An 18,894-nucleotide genomic window follows, 5' to 3' on the forward strand; every position below is an offset into this window, starting at 1 on the left:
CTAATAACACTGCCTATAAGACCATAGCAAATCTTTCCGTACATTATCTGAGTCATTGCACAACACATAAAAGCAATGACAAACTCGATTACTACTAATAGCACCAAAAAAACTACTAAGAGTTGTAGTACTTCCTTACTGAAATGCCTCCTCCAGTAGGCCTGTGCTGTGAAAGAGTGCATTAGACTTGTTGTTTATTTATTGTGCAATCCACTGTATTGACTGAGTTGAAGTAATTTGCGATGAAATAGTGAAACAGACCTAGTTAGAGGCTAGTCGAGACACAGTAAGTAAGGGTGCACAAATGACCTGTAATTGGCCTGTAAGCACAGTGGCAGTAATTCACTGTGAATCAAAAGTAATGAGCAATGTTGCAGGCGGTTCACAGCAACACAGGGCCCATTTGGCTGTCAGAGCCAGTTTTGCAGGCACAAAGTAATAGCAACAAGACAAAAACACTTCTGTCTCTTGTGAAAACAAGTTTCCAAATGCAGTGGAAATAAAAAATGAAATCCAAATTATATGGAAAAATCTCAACAACATCATAACGTCTAAGCAATCATGTAGGGATTTGTATATACTCCGGGGTGTGAACGGTAGAGTTCGCTAGAAATGTTTTTCATACAATTTAACTACTGGAAAAAATCTATCAATAAATGAACAAAAAAACAATACTATTTGTTTATATGTTAAAAGACAATTTTATTCAGTTGGTTATTCATGGGTACATTATGTAAAACTATAAGTATTTTAGTTGCTTGAGACATTGCATCCTGTACACATAGCATTTATTTAATCGTTTATATTTGTTCCAGTCCGAGCCTGAGCTTGGGATACCACCTGTGTGAAGTTTTCATGTCCTTCCCATTTTCATGGGAGTTTCCTCTAGGTTCTCCAGGTGAACACTATGCTAAATTGTCTCTAGGTGTGAATGAGTGTGTGAATGAGTGTGTGAATGAGTGTGTGCATGGTTCCGTGTAATGGAATGGTGTTCTATCCAGGGTGTATTTCTGCATTATGCCTGGTGTTCCCAGGACAGATTTCAACCCTGACGAGGATGAAGCTGTTAATGAATATGAATGAACGTACAGTATGCTTAATTTAACTGGTAAGACATGCACAAGCCTACCACACAGGGTTCTATTTTCCTGCAGGCGCAAACATAACCTAGTGGGAGTGGTAGAGCTCACTTTTTTTTGCCCAGTTGCTGTTATAGTGGTAAAAAATGTGGGTGGAGCAACATGAAAAGGGAGTAACACTGTAAATCTGCCACTGCAGTAGCATTTGCGGATCTACTTTGGTCTTTAATTGACTTTAAACAAAGGTGTGAACACCTGAGTGAATTATTTTATCTGTAACAAATAACAAGCTGTTGTGGCTTTTAAACAAGAATCAAACATTCGACGTTTTCGTCACATTCAGAACAACAACAGAAGGCCAAAACTAATTAAATACCACATCCGCCAAATTTACTGGCATCACAGATTTAGACTGCTGAAAATCCACAAAAGAAAACAAGATGATAGAGAATGCATATGTTCATGAGCCAGACAGTTATTTCCAATACAAAAAAATTAATAAGTAAAATCTTATCATATGTGATAATGACAATCTCACTGTGCTTTTAAAGAGACAAAAAAACTGGACATCGCTGCCTAATAACACTTCTTGATAATGTATTCATTCTTGTTCAACCCCTTTTTTTCAATTACGCTCCTCTTTGCCAGGTTAGCACCTGCGCTGTTGGTCACCACATTACCAAACCCAGACATGCCACGCCATCTGTCACATCCAGACATGCCAATGCTGGGATCTTATGCCTTATTTCTGAGCTCCCATTATGATGGTGAAATAGTGTTAGTTGCTAATGTCTCTAAACAACAATCACCTGATTATCTTTTTCAGTTAGTACAATCTTCTCTGCATTACGTGCCCTTACCATTAGCACTGCTTTCAGACAATTAGTAACCAAAACTTTATTTGTATCTGTATGTGAGGTGAATGATGCCATCTAGAAATATAATTTAACAAAAAGAGTATTATTCAAAGCCTAAATTATAGCTAGATTATATATTGTTAGGAAGGCATTGTTAGAGTGTGTTTGTGTGTGTGTGCAGTAAAATATGGCATGATATGATGTGACAGTGATTAGTCTCTGCCTCATATCATTAATCCATGGGAGCGAGATTTCACAGAGCCGTATGGGACACGTCCTAAATATGACACTTTCACACACTGATATATTCGCATGGCCACAACAGTTCATAAAACTGCCAGAAGGGAGGAGAAGGCATTGTAGATAGCAGTAAAAAAAAGAGATAAACTTTAGATAAATACGAGGTCATTGACAAGGCAAGATGAGTAATCGTGTGCTAATCTATTTTAAAAATATATGATATATAGTGTCCCAGAACATAGACTCGATAATCCTAATGAAAGACTTTAATGTATTAAATACATATTTAATACATTCTTACTAAAATATGCAGTTCCTGTATCTAATTCATTAATACTGCAGCAAGAATAGTTTTGTAATGCATGTGTATGTGTTTTCTCCTCACAACCTAGTGAAAACTAATGGACCTTATAATAAGTACTAGTGTATCAATGACACATATACACACACACACACGCTTTCACGCACGTATGCACACAAAATTACGCACAACTGTAAACCACAAAAACAAATAAATAGTACATCTCTATCGTCACACCTTCACAATTCCTCTGCTTGTTCATTTTTAAAATGTTGCACTGTGTATTGTGACTCAACGAATCCTTCAGCATGCCAAAGGCTGTGAAGAAAACCACTTCAACATTTAAAACACTCGTCTCCTCGGCTGCTAAGCCTCTCTCTCTCACACACACACACACACACACACACGCATACCCACATACACGTACACTTTCTCTGACAGCTTCTCAATAGATTATGCTTTTTCCTGCTTCACCTAGTGATAGAACATGACAGATGCCCTTTTCTGTGGACTGCCCAAGACACATGCTCCCACATGGGAGAAAGAGATGCCCACACACACACACACACACACACACACTCATATTCACCTGTGAAAATCACAACACATAACCCTGGGTCTTCCATCATCTCTCTCACACTTTGCTGTCTCTCTCCATCTTTACTTAGATACATCTGATAGCTGTTTCAGTTCAAGGTTCTACCTGCTGTCGGAGGGTTCAGACGTCTGTCTCCTTCTTCACAGACGTCTCACAAGTGTGTCACTCTGGTTCTAGGCATGTAAAGCAACATTTTTCCCCTAGAGGGCTCTTTAAAAAAAATCTTTGTTCATGAACTCTAACCTGTGGCCTTTCATATGTTTATAGTCTACGGTCAGTAAAAACCAGAATTGGTCCAAAACAAGGAGACTTTTAAAAAGATGGTAAGGAGACATACAAGTAAACCTCTTCTGAAGTTTATATGTGTATATTTATGGGTTTTTTGTAACATTAAGAGCTGAAAAGTTACAGAAAAGAGGAAAGCTTTAATCAGAGAAAGACACTCCTTCAGTTTTTCTCCTACGAGTTCTTCCCCCATCTCTTCAGGCACACGGATGATGTTCACAGAACATAACATAGCACTGTATAAATGTCTATGTGTGGATTTTTATTCTCCTCCGGAAACTCAGACAGTTTCCTGGCTTGCCATTGCTTCCATTTTTACTTAACCACAGGTGATGCTCATGTAATGGTTATTCTCATAGACCATTAATCTTTAGGTATGGACATCCACAAAGCTACTACCATCTCGTTTTACACCGCTCTGTCTCCTCTTCTGTATCCGAGGAATTCAGATTGTTTCCTCCATCCTTCTCTGGTTAGAATCCTGCATGGGTCACTACACTCCTCCTAACTTACACCAACCAGGCAAAACATTATGACCATTCACAGATGAAGGGAATAACGTTAATCTCATAACAATTGTGTTACAGCATTATCTCGTAACGACAGCACATGTCAAGGTCTGGGATAAGGGGATTTAAGTAATATCACACAAGCAAGAGTGCGTTTATACTGAATATCAGCATGGCTGTAATTTTTGGCTGTAGGCACGAGCCCACAGGATGAGTGCCGTAGATAATCACAGCAGTGATCATGGTATACAATTCAGCGTAACCGCACGATTGTGAGTGCGATATAGTTTTTATGCAATCGTTCTATAAACAAGGCATTAATATCAAGTAAGTGACGTTTCAGACACAATATGGCCAAATGTTCTATGGCTTCTGAAAAAGCCCCATTCACGTTATAGCATGTCGGAACTAACTGTTGTATAATAGACGGTAAGTGAACAGTCGGTTCTCATAGTTGGCGAGTTGGATGCGGCAGAAATGGGCAAGTCTTTATGGACTCAGACTCGAGTCACACTTCAGTCGCACATCGACTGACTTGCAATTGGACTGACTCAAAAATTGACTAAAACTCATGAAATTTTAGTCTGTTATTTTGTTACCTATGGTGTTTATAGTTTTTGACATTTACTGGGGATATGTTGGAATCTGTACAATGTACACTGCATTGCTTTCCCAAAGAAATTATACAGGAGTGTTTTATTCATGTGTGATAAAACACCTACAGCAAACAATTTGAGTATTAACTAAAGTGCATGACTAAAGACTAGAGACTTCTCTCAGACTTGTCTCAGAATTCAGCTTATAGACACGAAACTTGACTCAGAATTCAGCTTATAGACATGAAACTTGACTCAGACTTCAGCTTAAAGAAGTGAAACCTGACTCAGATTTCAGCTTAAAGAAGTGAAACCTGACTCAGACTTCAGCTTAAAGAAGTGAAACCTGACTCAGAATTCAGCTCAGAGACTAGAGACTTGACTTGGACTTTGAAAGATGACTTGTGAACATCTCTGGGTTGCTGAAAGAACCAACAATGGCTTTCTGGCAGTCTTGAGATTTGAACTCCCAGCTATTCGATGACTAGCTCAGAGCCTAAAACCACTGAATTACCACTGCCCACATGACCATCACCAGCAATACACCACCTAACCACCTCTTAGACTATTTTTATTGGATTTTCACCAAGAAAAATTAATCATTCTGTGGCACAGTAATCCATAATTGAAAGCTAGTAATATGAACAGGGTACAGATTGAAGTCAGTGCAAGACGCTGTATACTGTATTATATTCTCTCTCTCTCTCTCTCTCTCTCTTCCTCTCTCTCTATCTCTTCATATGATATCTTGCAAGCACATTTTATTACTGACCAACTGCTCAAACAGCCCGTCTCATCTCCACGCTGTCAAACACCATCATGTCACCTTCTCCACACATTCCTCCAATCCCATCCTCTCCACCAATCTGAGTTCTGAGGTAAACTAATTACTGCTTCTTCAGTGTTCCTTTCAAAGTGTGAAATATTAATTCAGCTCCAGAAAAAGAAGGCTTTCATGTTATTATTCTCCTATATTTCATAAAGTATTGAAATGGATTGTAGACACACGGTCACCCAGGGAGATCACGATTCTCATAAAATCGGAAACTCTATTTCTATCTTTTCATTTCATTTGCTGCACTACATACGACAAAAACAGTGTGAGCATTTATATACACTTACACTTTATTTCTCCTGCGGCTGCCTCTGCAAACATGACGTCGCTTCACCCCGAACATGAAAACACACCAATCACTCTGAATTAGACAGTTCATTAATGGTCTCTCCATCTCCGCCAAGCTGTGACTCAGCTGAGGGAGGAGAGCGAGATGTTGAGAGAGAAAAAGCGAGAGAAACCCTCAGTGACTGTCCGTGCTGTGAATTCTCTCACTCTCGCTCTAGCTGTTGCATTCCCATCCACTCTTCACATTACCTCAGAGCATATGAGAGCCCTATAATGAGCTCAGGCTAATTATCTAACACCATGTAAGCTGGAACTGGAGCCGAACACCCCAGATTAGGAATACATTAGGTCACTGGGGCATGAGCACAGTCAACAAGCAAACCAACTTGTGAATGAAATGGAAGTATTTACTCATTGATATTACTGCATCAGTGATGGCAATGGATTTTGTTTCTGTGAAGGTTTTGTTGTAAAAGCTGACTCTTTTTGAACAGCTTTGAGTTTCTGCGCTACATATCAAAGACCTTTTAATTATATGAAGATTTTTTATTGTCCTCAAATTGAAGTAGACAGATAAGTAGACTTTTGGTTTCTTAGTAAGAAAGACTTTTGTGTGGCAGGCTGGGAAATTTTCTACAATGTATATGTAGGTTTCTCTTTCGCATATACAGCGGGGTCCAAAAGTCTGAGACCACTGAAAATCTGGGATTTTTTTCCATTTAAATTTGGAAATAAACAGAAAGTTTTACAATTTTGAAATATTTAAAAAAAAAAAAAAAGAAAGTAAATCCTAATATTTAATATTCAATATTCTGCACTTTTTCTAGGTCTCTATTTAAATGTAAGCAGATGTGTGATATTGACCATGTTAACTGCTTTGTACAAAAGGTCAGATTTTCCTCATGCCTAATCTCTTCTATTGAAGCATGTGTCCAGACGAAACTCCGATGGATTTGATCTAAAATGGATCATAAGGTTTTGCACAAAATTGTAGAGTCCATGCCAGCTCGAGTCACACTGTCATTAAAGCAAATACTAAGAAACTCTGAAATTCATGTAAATATTTCAAAGATTCTACTTTTCACTCAGGTTGTTGTCAATAATATAATTTGAAATGAAAACTGTTGTATTATATTAGAAAAGAATGCAAAGATAGAAGCATTTTCACTAGTGCTCTGAGACTTTTGGGAACCACCTAGGCAAAATTAAAAAGTAAAAATGTTTAGGTGGAATATATGTATAGTTTCTTAGAGTTGGGGCATTATACTATGTTATAGGCAGAAAAACACAATTATGGCACATCGGTGTATATTGTTTTCTCACTGCACATCATTAAGCGAACCAAAAAGCAAAAACAACAACAACAACAAAAAAAACAACAAAACCTTGCCTGGGGGCATGTAGGGCTGAAAATACACATGTAAAACAACTTCATTAATTGAAATATGGAGGTGGTAAAAAGTAAACAAGCCATGAACAATTGGACATTATAAAAAAATCATAAAAATCAACTGATAACAGAGAACACTAAGCTGTACTCAAAAACAACCTTGATATGTATGATATGATATGTTATATATGATATATAAATTAACCAGGTTAAAACATGTTGTGTATTGCATCAGCTGTTTATTTGCTTTTATTTTGTTTGTTGGTCCAAATCTCCACACATGGCATTTCTGCAGTGCTACAGCTCTGTCCTTTGTTTGCACCTCACGGCTTAGTTTAGGAGTTCTAGCAGATCTAGGGAAAAATGCTGCAGGGAATACATGGCATGTTTGGTTCACTTCGTGCAGTTGGATCGATTCAGGGTCCAAATGCTTTCTGCTAGAGTTCAATTGGAACCAGAACAAGACCACCTCGCTCAGACGTTCTCAGACCAGTTTTTGGTCCACACCCTAGTGAGATTGCTGTGTTCTCACCTGTACATATGAACCGCACCATACTATAGTTATATAATATGCTAATAATGCTGGAATATTCCTTTAATTTTCTGTTTGCTTTTGTAGTGTAGTTGTATACAGCGTGGTAATTGCAATTCATGTTAATTGCAGTTAGGTGGATGATGATGGAATACACCTCCTCTCTCCAGTCGTTTGGCTACTGATGAAGTCATTATTCATACTTATCGGCATGAATCTGAGAGCTTCTCACACTAACACCACCTAACCACCAATTCATCATCTTTAATTAATCATTGACAACCTCAGCATACACATGTACATGAAGGAGTTGTGTTTGTTGGTGAGCTATGCTGATAGCCACCAGGGTCTGGGCTAAATGTCAGCATAATGACAGACACAATTATGATACATGGAGAGTAGAATGTCAGCAAGGACATGAAATGGGTACAAATGGCCATAGACTGAAAGTGGTGAAATATGGGAGCTGAGGGAATACAGCTGAGAGAGAGAGAGAGAGAGAGAGAGAGATATGCAGAGATGGATTTCTAACATAGCTTGAATAAACAGGGTCAGAATTTGTTTCCTCCCTGATCCTTGCTTGTTTATCTGTGGACAACAATGGAATAAAGATATCAAAAATGACAGAACCCAATAAAGCACTCCCCATCCCACACACACACACACACACACATACACAGGCTTTCCACTTAATTTCCTGCAGGATGACAGTACTTTTGTTCAGTACAGAGGGAGGTGACATAAGAATGAACGTGAAGATATTAAACTAGCCCATATTAGACATTACAGTCTGATGACACTGGCACCTCTGTCACTTTTTGCTACCCTTTATATTAATCAACTTTTTAATTACAGGCACTACTTCCAATTTTACACACACACAGGTTTTCCACATCATTTCCTGCACAGTGACAGTACTTTTCCTTCAAAGTTGAGGAAAGGAATAATGAAAACATGTGTGTGCAGATACTAAACTAGCCCATCTTAGACACCACAGTGCTGCTGATACTGACACCTCTGTCAGTTTTGCTCTCCTCCGTGCTAATCATCTCCTTAATTACAAACAAGCTCTAAACTCCTCTTTTATAAACTCGGCAGAATTTCCAGCCCACATCTTACCGCACCACCTCTACTTCATCTCATAAGGGAAAACCTACTGTAAGTGTGTGTGGGCCTGCATTGTAGCACTGCAAATTAACCCACCACCAAAGTTCACCTGAGGGTTCCAAAAGCAGGGAAAACTAAATAATCTGAGTCAGACTTCATCAGTGAACTCAGTGACCTCCATTTGCTCCTAAAACGACCCTGTCTTAGTGAAATCGGTTACAGTAATAGAGCACAGTGCAGCCTCTGGGACTATAGTCAGACCCACAGACTCCATGCTATCCCTGAGTCCAGCTCTAATACTGCTAATAATGACTCACCATCTTGTGTGACTCACCTGGGGTCAGCTGCATGGCCTGTAGCTCATTATGTTACACAACAGTCATGCAGAACTCTTGGCCCAGTGAGTGTTATCACCTCATAAGTGCTAATATAAAATATGCTCTGCGGGCTATGTGAAGTTGAACTGATGAACTGATGTCCAGTATTAATAGTTAAATACTAAACATTCTTCTGTTTTGTCTTGTTCTGTCCTATCTTGTGCTGCCAAATTCAAATCAAATTCAAATTCAAATTTCATTTGTCACATGCGTAACCATAATTTTACAACTTGCAGTGAAATGCTTTATACAACTGTTCCGACATAAAGTAAGAAAATATAGAAAAATATTAAATATAAAGAAAAATATATACATTAAAAAAATTATATATATATATATATATATATATATATATATATATATATATATATATATATATATATATATGTATATATATATATAAAGAAAAATAAAAAGAATAATATAAAGAAAAATATATACATAAAAAATATGAAGGAATTAAAAAAATGCTTCTTGTCATTTAGTGTCTTTCTTATTGATCTATTAAATATTTTCATTCAATTTATTTATGTACTTGTATTTAAATGCGCTACATAAATAAAGTTGACTTGTTTTGACTCTTAAAATCTATGCCTGGTGATGGAAACCATTAAAATAATATTTGGACAACTAATGGCCTAGAAACTTCTCCACATTTTTACCCTCATTAAAAATTTCAGCAATATCTATAAAAATGTGATTTGGAAATGCTCCCATACCCTGTTGTATTCCCCGAATCCTTACTAGCTAACTGCTATCAAACTAGTTTAAGTAGTATTTCAGTGTCATGATTTGTTTTGTCATATCCTCCGTAGCCAAACCTGTCAGAAAATAACATTCAGAACTATTTTGTTAATCGCTAACACTAGCTACCTAAGTTTGTTAGCATTTCAAGTGCCAAGATTCAGTTCAGTTAGCTAGCTAGCAAGCCCATCAGGTGGATCCTGTGATGAAAAATCTCTGCTAATCCCCTCATCTCAGATGTTCACTGGTCGGAAATTCACATTCCTCGAATCCCTGGACGTCCTGATAAAGATGATGTTTTAAATAGAAAATGTGACCAAACAAATAAGGAACAAATCTGAAACAATCAGCTAGAGCTAGTCATGATACTGAATGCTAGGGCTAAAAAATTCTGCTATCTATACCTAATACTATGAAACCATTTGGGTTGAGCCTTATAGCATGGAGATTCGTCATAGGCATAAAACAGACATACAGGAACACAACTCATTGAAAGACAGATAGGCAACACCATTCATGATCGCTATTTTAAGGGTTTCAAATCTGTAGTCAATGCTGTGTCTCTTCCGAATAGCAAGCATAGTAAACAGAAAAGCTGCACTTACCACTTACTTTGATTTTCATTTAATTACTTTCATTCAAACCACACAGAAATTATGATGCTGGCATTTGTCCTATGGTGTAATTTGTATCTTGATCGGGCAATGCTTGCCTTCCCCAAAGGTATTTTGAAAAATCATTGGTTGAGACAGTAATCTACCTCATTCATGTCTATAACAGCTGCTACTGTATTTCACATACGCCTTCCCTATCGCTGCTGATGATGTGTTACGGATGTGTCAGCGAATCACATGAAATCTAGAGGAGTTTCACAATATGTAATCACGTGACTGTCAATGATAGTTTGTGTGAATCTACACTCTGAGCTAGAAAGAATTCAGCCCCAGCCTCTACTTCATGCTGTGTATTTTTATGACCACTAGTGGTGCTGTTGTACCTGGTTCCACCAAAATAAAAAAACAAAATCCACAAAAAAAAGACATTTGTTAACTGAAATTAAGATGTGGATGCCAAAAAATCAAGGCTTGTTTTTAGCCCTAGCCCTGCTAGCCCATTTTATACCAACTGATCCTACAATCAACAATCTATACACATGAAATCAGCCATGCATGAAGAGCTAGCAATTTTAGCAATTCAAAAAATCACATTTCTGAATTATGAGTTGAGTTGAATTATTTCTGGCAAAAATGAACTAATGCCAGAATTACTGTAGTTGACATATTTCTCAGGATCTAAACATCCACTACCAAAATATCGTTCAGCAATGAAAACCTACTGATGACATTTCTCAATTAATATTACAGTATTCTTCATTAATATAAGTCAAAAGGCATATTCTTTACCATAAACAGTAGCAGCAACCCGCCCTTGTTATTGGCTTGTTGCCCGGTCCAGGTTACCCACTGCTGGCTTTGGCTCTCCATTATTTCCCCCATGCTGCGAGCGCTGCGATAAGGCTAACTGGTACTGGCACTGCAGGAGAACATTGACATAGGATCTGCTTTCCAGAGCGCTAGCAGCATGCTAATGACCTATTTGATTAATAATGCATATAGAAGCCCCCATCGGATATGCCTAATTGCCCTGATTTCTCTCTCCCAGCAGAGAGAGGACTTAAAGTGTAATCTATACCTACATAGACAGCCACAGTTCACAATTTGCCAACACATAAAGGGACACACATTTTTAAGAAGGACACAAAATAAAGATTATTCCCAGATAAGTTGTAGCATGCATACATGCAGAACGTGCGCTCACACACATCCTGCATATACATAGCATAGCAGAAATACACTGTAATGCATATAATGCAGGCTTTTCTGCTCATTAAGTCAGGTATTCATTCTGAATTCAGTGCAGGTAGTCAAACCTGAGCTTATCTATGCTGATTTATACAGTCCACTTACTTGCCAAAGCCAATTATATCCATTTGTATTAGCTTGCCATATAGTTACAGTAGCTTGCATAAGTATTCACTGCCTTCAACTTCACCACATTTTGTAGTATTGCCACCTCAAACTAAAATGGACTTAATTGGGATTATATGTCATGGGGAAATCAATATAGAGTGTACTGTATAAAGTAATGCTGCACTAAAACTGAACTTTAAAGACCATCATAAATTTTTGTAACTTGCTAATATGTTACCTAGCTTACCTATTTTAACTGTTGTCAAACAATGAGTGATATATGAACATTTTAAGACATGAAACAATGCTTTTTAGTTAGCCATTTCCTGTGGTACACTAATATACAGGACATATTGAAAGTCTCGAGTGTAACAGGATGTGCAGGATGGCCTAATAGTAGCCCAACTCTATCACACACAAGTATCCATTAAGTGCACTGGCAAAATGGAAAATGGCCTCATTAATAGGCCTTACTATTTCAGGACTAACGATATTTGACTTAGCATTGAATAACTTGTAAAGGGCTTTACCCTTGAAAAGTATCTCAAACAACAGTAAAAGTTAGAGCTCTAAAGTCTAAGGAGTCCGTAATGGATGAAATAAAAAGAAGGGAACAGGGGCATAAAAGGAGTTGGACACTGAGCCACACAGGCACCACTGAAACAAGATCTACTGCACACACGCACACACACACACACACACACACACACACACACACACAACTGAGAAACAGAGCAAGAGACAGAGAGAGGTCAAACAAATCTGCCTTTTTCTAACTGGAGGTTCTGGAAGGAGATTAAGTATAACCCATCAGCACACAAAATACACCAGAGGACCATCAGTGCTGACACATATAAATCTAGAAGTGACACTTTGCTTGCAAATAGTTAAGTTTTATGACAACGACAGCTGTGTGCGTTGACCTCACGAGAGATTGAGAGCATGAGGAAGCGCTCTCTGCAAGGACAAATGAGATGTCAAATAGCACCTGCTCCTCTGTCTGAACCCTTTTTTCTCCTCAATATCTCTTACTATCTCACACAAAAGAACAGACAAGAAATATATGAAAAAATAAAATAAATATGTATTTTCAGTACATATTCATATCGCAAATAATATTGAGCCTGACATACGTGTTCCACTGTTTGTGGTTTTTCTTTTACTATTATAGTTACTGGTAGCTGTTATTAAATGCAGTCAGAATATTCTATTCTGCGTGTCTTAATTTGAAGACAAATATAGCAAATACCTATGCAAATGAAAGAATATACTGTAAGTCAAACACGTGAGCAAATGTGTGAGGACAAGAGCTTATATATGAATGTGTGTGTTTGCATGTGTTACCATATCACTGCTCCCCATCTGTCTTGAAAGGCAGAAGTAACACTCTGGAGCTTTTTTTTTCACTCTGTCATATCACAGGTTTAATTCAGACACACAGAATTAAGGTATGAAAAGTTTTCAGCACCCCGTTTTCCATATGGCACAAAGAATTTCACATTTTAAAGAACATTCATACAAGTATAATTCAAGTATATAAATATGTAGCTTGACATTTGAAATGCAACTGTTATTCAACTTTGTAAAAAAAAAAATTAAAAAAAAATTAAAGTGGTGTTTCAGTAGTAGCAGTAGTGTATTATACTTTAATCGAGCCCCCAATGGGGCAGCCCCTCCCTCTATTAACTTACTGTACTGTCACGACACTGCCACACCTTGCTTGCTAATTCTGGTCTTTGTGCACACGCACACACACACACACACATTGCTGATGAGGCAGAGGTGACAGTAAGATGAAGGATGTGGCATGCAGAGGGGAGGGTGAAGGTACTAAATCACAGCTGTTGCATTGCGCTCAGGGGAGCTTATGGCTGAAGCTCTCATCACAGGAACATGGCCATTCATTTCCCCTTCCTAAGAACCACTCGCAGCAGGAGACACACACACACATACACACACACACAAAGCTAACACTGTGATTTGTCTTTCAAAACATAAACCCACCCTAATCTTATCCTGCCTGACCGAGCCTACTCTTTAATAAATAAATGTTTTTTCTCCCTTTTAACATATGTTACTGCTTATGTTTAAGCAACCATATTCCTCCGAGCAAGGACCAGACAAATACAGGACTCACCATGTGTTTATTTTTTCCACCAGATTTTACTATACATCTTCATTAGGTTGTATAGAAATCTGGTCCACATTCAATTACAAGCACACAGCTATTGAAAAGCTTGATCCATTGTCGTCTAAGAGCTTACTGGTCTGCTTTATTATTGTAATCAATATTAGTCAACAAATCAAAAAAAAAAAAATAGTGGGCTATAACATGCTTGGAAATTAAAAGCTAATCTATCTGGAATTTATTAAAGGTTGAAATCAACAGACAGTCAATAGCTCAACCACAAGCATGTTGTGAATCAAACCCAGAATTCCTCATGCTGTGTAAGTTTGTTCTCCATACAAATGGTGTTTGTCCTCGTGTGGTTTTCCTCTGTGAGGGTTTAGTCAGGATGTTGGTCCTGCTGGGAGATACTGTTCAGGTCTGCTGCAGCTGTGGTTCTCTTGACCAAGTCATATTCATCACAATAAAGCTCTGTTTTCTATTTTATCCCCTTCTATTATTGATTTTTTGTTTGTGTTTCTGACTAGTTCTCATGAGGGAGCTTAAAGGCAGGGTCTTGTATTAATCAGAAAATCATCACTGAGAGGAGTAATGTAAGAAAAATCTTTAAAACTCGCCCTGTGGCCTCGTGCCTATGGCCAAATCACAGCCGTGCTGATATTCAGTATATCTGCATGACTGCGAGTGTGATACTGCTTTTATACAACAGTTCTATAAACAAGAAATTAATATTGAGTAAGTGACATTTCAGACACAATATGGCCAAATGTGCTATGGCTTCTGAAAAAGCCCCACTCATTTTGTAGCATGTCGGCTAGTTCGCTAGCTAGCTCACATTGATCTGTACATTCCCGTTAAAGGTGCTTCCAGGAAAATTGGCAACCCTTCCATCCTTTTCGTCTTCATTTGATGAGCTTTCATATTTTAAGCCAAAAGTTATATTCTTGAAAATTATTGTTTGCCATGTCCGCTGATGATGTTGCTAACACTAGTGTAGTAACGGTTTTGAGCTAGGAAGTGCAAATAGCAAATATAAGCACTCTTAGAATGCCTCTCAACCAATCAAATTAGTGGACCAGAGCTAACAGTGGTATTACTTATAATTTTACTCTTACTTATAAACAGTATTAGCAAGTTGTATTACATGCAGTATGTTTGATATTTATCATTCATATCTACTTGGACTAATCATTTTATTCTACATTTTTTTAAAAAACGGTCATTTCATTGATTGTATAGATTCAAAGAAATTCTTTATTCATTGCTAATAACAAACAAAACATGGGTCTTGGGGGAAAAAAGAGCAACCTTTCCATAAGCATTAATATAACTGATGGTCAGTGCTAATTAGCTGAGTAAAAGTTGTACTTCTGTAGTCTGTCACTGAGCTAACAGCAAACAGACAATTACTAGGTAAGCAACTGCTGCACCTTTGTTGTGCATGAGAAGCAGTGTTTGAAGCCACTTTCAAGCAATCAGACATGCCGAAATAACACACACACACACACACACACACACAAAATGACTAGCTGGCCCCCTTTGAAGTGCCTGCCTGGCTTTTCTCTCTTTTTCCACTGTATGTCAGCCCTACTTTCACTCTTTCATTTTTCCTCTCTCTCAGTCTTGGTACAAATGTAAAGCTGGGCTGTTGGACTCTGGATGACAGCGAGAGAGGAGGGGTAGGAAAGGAGCTTATCAAAATGTTCTCCACATGCTCATTTGAAAGTGAGGCTTGTTTACTTTTCCCCCTCGCTACTAAAATATCTTGTTTTAACTCACAAACTCTGCCACACTTAAGGGGAAGGAGTGACGGGAAATGAACACTTTGACTATGCAGAATGTGTTTATATGAAATATAGCTGAAGACCATTACAGCTTGACAGTTATGACTTGATATGTTTGAAATATGCAAGACACTGAAAAATTCATCCTCCATTCTGTTTTCAGTATCACCTCATTTCTCTCTCTCTCTCTCTCTCTCTCTGTCTCTCTCTCCCTCTCTCTCTCTCAGACAGATGGCTAGGACTATGTCAGAGTAACTCAAGGCTCCAGGAGCAGGACGAAGACGTCTTTGAGAACATGCTGACTTTGCATCTCCTGCCCCATTATGCATGGGTTGTATTAGAGGCAGGGAGAACAATAATGGAGAAATGTAAGCACAGAATATCAATGAAGGGATATCATCTCTCAACTCCGATGCTGTATAAATATTCAGCTATTTTCTTTTCTTTTTTTTTTTTTTAGATCAAGCGAGCTTTTGCTTCGGAGCTAAACGCAGCAGAATGCTAACATTCCGTTATTCACAGCAGATGCTGAGAGTTTACAGCACTATGGGCCAGTATGGGCTGAGGTGTGTTGTGCATTAAATAGGATTTCTGACAAGTAGCTGTGACTCATTTCCTCATAAAGAGAAGACAGGAAAATAAAATGGAAAGAGAGAGAGAAAGAGAAAGGGAGAGAGAGAGAGAGAGTATGATTAGACCGAACATGGCCGAACACTTCCTGGAATATTAATGAGTGTGGAATGAGAGCTGACACGCTCTTACATTAGGGATCTTATTTGTGTGCAAAACTTATGCTTTTCTGCCTCACATAATAACTTGTCTGCCTTACAGTTATACAGCTCTTGCAAACAGTGTACTTTGTGTACTTTCATTGCAAGTGGTGTGTTCACACTGGGAGGCTCAGCATGATGTTAGTATTATGTTAACCGAGACAAAAAACTCACCATTTATTACAGTTACTCATCTTAAAGCATATTATTCACTAATGTCTATGAATTATTCAGTAACTGCGGTGAAACTAAGAGAAAAGATACCAAATGTAGTAACGGAAGTAAGGCGTGTAAGTCTAAGCTGATGGTTCCTGGGAATTTATGGGTTATGACCTGAATAATATACTAAAACCACTGAAACTGAAGTGGGGACTTCATTGTGCACACTTCTCTAAAGTCTTGGTCACAGTTCTCTCTACGTAGTATAAGGGGCGGAGTATGCCGTGTACACTAGAGAAGCAAGTTAGGAGAAAAAATATGTACACTAGACATTCCGCATTTTAAAACTGGGAGTTATATTTGGTATGTTCCTTCATGGAATATTCATATACATTTCACATGTGATTACATGAGTAACACAGTATGTACCATGGCCCATGATTAATCACGTGAATAACATGTGCAGGTACAGGTGTGACATCATGTGACTATGTGGTCACGTGTGAAAATGAATTAGTCAGGTGAGAAAAATTAAATCACATGCCCTACAAAACTAACGTGAAAATAAATGAAAAAAAAAAAACGCATGTGAAAATAAAATAACATGAAATTCTACCACACGTGGAAAACGCGAAGCATTTGAAATGTCTAAAAACCACATGTTAAACAAATCACGTGACTCATTTGAGTTTTCACATGAGAAGGTCATGTGACTTTTCTTTAAGGGTTAAGACAAATATTATTTAGTCAAAGTGCAGTGAATGGTGAGAAGGAGAGAAGGAGAGGAGGAAGATATGCCAATCACTTTCTTTCTTATGTCTAAGTGTGTATGTGTGGTAGTGCTTGTGAGTAGACCAAGCTGTGTTTACTCCTTCTCAGGGAAAGAACGTATTATAGATGGCAAATATAAAATTGCATTTCCAGGGAGTGTGTGTGTATGTGGTGATATACAGAGACACACCCACAATGCAGAATGTCCTGGTATTGTATGTTAATGTATTTAAGAGCTCATATTGTCTAGTAGTGCTCCCCTGAGGCTGACTATTCTAGTCCACAAATATAACATGGGTCATCTTTCTAAAGTCATTTTTAAAACACTACTCTCGCTCACAAATAAGCATGCGCACACGCACACACACACACACACATTTCCTCCTGGATCAGGTAGCACCACATTACCTGAAAAATAATGCTTTACTCTGACAGAGCAGACTCTGTAATTATACAGCTGTCTAGAAAACAAAAGTGAGAGGCAGAGAGAGTGAACGAGAGAGAGAGAGAGAGACAGGGAGAGAGAGAGCGTAAGAGGGCAAATGGAGGACAATGCAAACGACACTTTAGATTAAGACTGTAAAAGAAGACAGCAAATAACATGAATAGCAGCGACACAGATGGGACCAAAACAGCAGAAGGAGTCAAAAAACAACATGTTCACTACAACAAAAACAGGAAAAGTGCAAGTGTACAGGCTTCATGGTGATTTATAAAGGGTTTCTCCTGTTCACCAAGAGCCAAGTAACATCGCACACTGATATTTCTCACCTAGGCTTCATTTTATAATGCAGTGCTTAATCAGCTACACGATGATCTGGCCAAGAAAATATTTTATGCAATGTTTTATGTAAAAGACGATTCCGCATGACAACAAATGCATCAATTCCTTAAGTCAAACGGGATACATGTACCTAACCATATGAAAAGACTGAATATACAGCAACTGCACATCTCAGCTTTCACTGTAAAGTCATTATCAATAAGGAAACATACAGTAAATGTCAGTGGTTATCATGTCACAAAGCATAAGGGATGATGATATGCACCTTAATCAAATAGCTATACATACTCTGGAGAGCACTTATAGTATAAAAGCTTTTTGTGTCCTGTCTCTATATCCACAGTCAGGGTCAGTTAAAGCCATCCTTTGAATAAAATTGCAATATTCCTTTAAAATAAGAACAATCCTGCCTCTAATGTGCATTTTAAAAAATGTACAGAATTAGTACCTTAATAGATGTATTGATGTTTTAGTGAGGCTGCTGAACTCCAGTCCTGTCTCGAGATATTTTTTGTAGTGACTTGTACTTGTTTTGGAATTATTGTAATTTGTACTTGGACTTCTCTTGGTCTTAAGTATTGGTCTCAACTGAGAGTTTGTAAAAATAATGTTTTGTATTGTCTTTTCACATGCACTAGTTTGACATGAAGTAATTTGTTCTTCTAGAAAACAGTCTAATCATTGGCGATATGCACAAATGAAGCCAACTAGTTGAAGTAAAGGCTTGGCCTCGAAAAAGATATGATGTTTTCCGATCTCTGTCTTGACTTTGTCTCACTTTGCTTTGGAC

The 18,894-nt window shown here is 37.9% G+C and overlaps 1 protein-coding gene across 5 annotated transcripts in view; it reads right to left on the minus strand.

Moving 5' to 3' along the window:
- The window catches only part of sulf2b (sulfatase 2b), a 133,043-nt gene that overhangs the window by 69,190 nt on the left and 44,959 nt on the right, over positions 1–18,894 (minus strand). The window contains exon 1 of one of the 5 annotated variants that reach the window (XM_034311843.2): positions 11,142–12,254. The exons of the other annotated variants lie outside the window; for them this stretch is intronic. The gene's annotated coding sequence lies outside the window, so the exon portion shown is untranslated. Of the gene's footprint in view, positions 1–11,141; positions 12,255–18,894 lie in introns of those variants that run through there. 5 annotated transcript variants of the gene reach the window in all.

The sequence above is a fragment of the Pangasianodon hypophthalmus genome, chromosome 16 (assembly GCF_027358585.1).
Source record: "Pangasianodon hypophthalmus isolate fPanHyp1 chromosome 16, fPanHyp1.pri, whole genome shotgun sequence".
NCBI lineage: Eukaryota > Metazoa > Chordata > Actinopteri > Siluriformes > Pangasiidae > Pangasianodon > Pangasianodon hypophthalmus.